The sequence below is a fragment of the Contarinia nasturtii genome, unplaced genomic scaffold, assembly GCF_009176525.2.
Source record: "Contarinia nasturtii isolate CC-2019 unplaced genomic scaffold, AAFC_CNas_1.1 Cnas_scaffold_6517, whole genome shotgun sequence".
NCBI classification, from domain to species: Eukaryota; Metazoa; Arthropoda; class Insecta; order Diptera; family Cecidomyiidae; genus Contarinia; species Contarinia nasturtii.
The window spans coordinates 1-3055 of NW_022203771.1; the positions used below are offsets into that span (position 1 = coordinate 1).

The following is a 3055-nucleotide window of genomic DNA, read 5'->3' on the forward strand; positions in this document are numbered from 1 at the left end:
AGACATTCTTCTTTGCTCTGGAATTTAAAATATCAATAGATTTTTATAAAACCAAAAAGAAGATAATTTTTTTTTGGGAAGATAAATTTTCGGAATTTTCAATTTAGTTTTTAAAAATGAAAAAACTAACCATCAAAAATGGTCGCCAGAAAAATAATACAATGTTTTTGTTTCGAGACAGAATGTTGTTGAACTTGTTTCGTTGGATGCTGTATGGTAGCGAATGACAAATACAAAGTTTTGTTCACATTTTGACATAAAATGAAATGTTTGAAAGATGTGCCACGACTGAGAATTGTGCTTTACGCTCTTCATTGCTGTGAACCGTCCTTTTGAGATACAGCTTTTAGTTTACACTAAGAATGTCAACGAAGAACGAAACGTCAAACTTTTGTAGCAGATAAATGTTGAAATCAAAAATATTTGACAGAATGGGAATAAATTCAAGTTGTTCTTCAAATTTAGCGGAATCGATCATTGTCTGGGGTAAATCTTAGAGAAAATCGTTTGACCAATGATAACATCGGGACGAGAATGGATGAAAATCGAACCAATCGCCAAAGCTCGACCATCGTATTATATGACATTTCTATCAAATTTTGCCCAACGCAGAATGCAACAATTCGAGACATTTTCATTGCTCAAACAAAATGTTAAAAACATTCATTTTCCAGTAAGAATGTCAACGAAGCACAAAACCCAGAGTTTATTATGTTGACACAGCAGAAAATATCAAATTAAGAAAATCAAGAACTAAGCAGTTAGAATGATGAACTTTTGTCAATGAATGGGTCCATTATACTTTACCGAACGTAAAAGCAAAGCAAAAAAAAAACAGAAATACAATAAATAAATAAAATCAAAAATTTTGCGGATAGTACAACAAATCTCTTTTGTATTTAATTTTTCTTTAAATAGAACCATTTTCCTATGGCGAGAGTGCGAATGTAAAAAGAATGTCACTATAGATGTCATTGTATTAATGAAGCTAGTAATGAAGAAAACTTGTTCACAATTCAATGAATCATGACTTGTTGTTATGTGGCAGTACGGTGGAACTGGTCTCGACTGGTCTTAGACGGTTTAGTTTTTCTCATTGTTGGTGCTTTCGTTCTGTGACTTGCATTCGTCTTTTCTTTCTTCTTTCTCCTTTCGAAACTTGGCCAATGCTTCGTCCATCTGTTTTTGCTCCTTGTCGCGCAATGCTTCTCGGTACATGTCATCCAATGACAATGAAGATGTCGACAACTCTCTTTTATGCATCTTCAGCTGATCTGTTCATACAAAAATGATCGAGTGTGATTTTAAATTATGTTGAAAAAATGAATAAGTAAGCTCTCTCACCAATCATCGCTTGGCATTGATCCATCAATTTCACCCACTCGCCCAAGTTGCCACGCATCATCTCTATCAAGGCGTCCATATCACGTTCTTGTTCCATTTTTTTTCTACTGGGAAACGATAAATTCAAATTCAAAAATTCATTATTATTATTTATCCAACATAAAATGAAAGTTTCTATATTTATCAATGCCAAAATTGAATTGAAAAACACCAACCACTGGCAAGAGCAAAAAAAATCGTATCAATTCAAGATCTGTGCGGAGTTGAAAATTTGCTGCCGATTTGGAGGGTGTTCCAATAGCATTTGCATCGGTGTTGAATATGCTGCACCCAAAATGTTGACAGTTCTTACGCGCGTGAGAGACAGAGAGATAGATGATGTTGTTTCATTCTAATTGGTTGCATGTCATTTGGAGCGCCAAACGGCAGCACTGTTGACTTTGACATTCGTATTTCTAAAAACATTTATAATGATACATTTGCACATTCTTATACGACGGTTTTTTATTGCAAATAATTTTAATAGTGCATGAAAAGTTTTGAGAATTATTTTTTTTCAACATCATTTATTATAATTCCACTTCTGTGTGAATTTTTTGGCGAATGATCGGATTTTGACGCTGATTACATACAAGTAAACATTTTGTCAATACTTTCAATCAAACGATTTTATTTATTTATACTGAGTTTTTAGGTGTATCACCTTTTGAAGCCGGATTGAGGAAAAATATCATGGAAACATGGCAAAGCAGAGTAAATCCTTGAGAGATCAAATTGACGCTGTATTCAATTCCGTACTATCAAAAAATGATGAGAAAACAGAGAAGCAGTCAACGTCAAAATCAACTGAACCTCCACTGAAAATGGTTGACGAAGCCACAATATCGACGAGCACAACTTATGATGAGTGCAATGCGTGTCTTGAGAAATACAGAACACCAGGGGACCTGAAAAACCACAAATGTCAAGTTATTCGTCATGGAATTGAAAATTCTCAAGAAGTAATTGCGAAATTAAAAGCAGAACAATGCACATCACCAAATCGGGCACATCACCAAAAACATGTAAAATTTTCCGAAAATTTGGTTCAAGTATTTGTAATTCCATTTAAATGTAATGTTTGTAGTGAAGAATTCAATCACCGACGTGGCTACTTGCATCATATTAAGAAAAAATTGTGCGATAAGAAAGAAAATCGCAGTCTCACATCACTTCTGAATTCAATTTATAATGAGACCATTGAACGACAAGATTAAAGCCATTCGAATTCTTGAAGACTAATGTTTAACTATAATGTTTTGAAAGAATGTAGATCTTGATTTAGATTGGCAGTATGATGATAATTGAGTAGATTTCTTCAATCACTTATTTATAAAAGCTCCCTATAATTGAAATAAAACGATAACAAATGGATATTCATCAAATCACTTTATTTCCGGTTCAAATACAATTGAACCAAAACATTATTGATTTATCGCTTTTTTGCAAAGCTGGAAACCATTTAATGCAACGGTAAAAAGTACATTGTTTGAGATGAGCATACGCAACACATATTTTACTTATCTGCAAACGACAGTAAACAGCACTTAACGTTCGATATCTTAACAAAAAATCCATAACCAGCAGGTCCCATTGGTGATGTGTGGAGTTTCTCCAAATTTCTTGATAGGCCCCAAACCTGTTCTTATTGACAAAAAAAGTAAAAAAAAAA

At 33.5% G+C, this 3055-nt stretch overlaps 1 long non-coding RNA gene across 2 annotated transcripts; it reads right to left on the minus strand.

Annotated features, from left to right (window-relative positions):
- Nucleotides 1-921: 921 nt before the first annotated feature.
- Nucleotides 922-1661, minus strand: LOC116351875. Of its 2 annotated transcripts, none has more exons than XR_004202213.1 (3): nt 1560-1661; nt 1345-1451; nt 922-1274 (listed from the first exon to the last, which is right to left on the minus strand). It is a non-coding gene; the product is annotated as an uncharacterized LOC116351875 (long non-coding RNA). The 2 variants fall into 2 exon arrangements; XR_004202214.1 differs by having other exon boundaries at nt 1345-1448; nt 1560-1632.
- Nucleotides 1662-3055: the final 1394 nt, after the last annotated feature.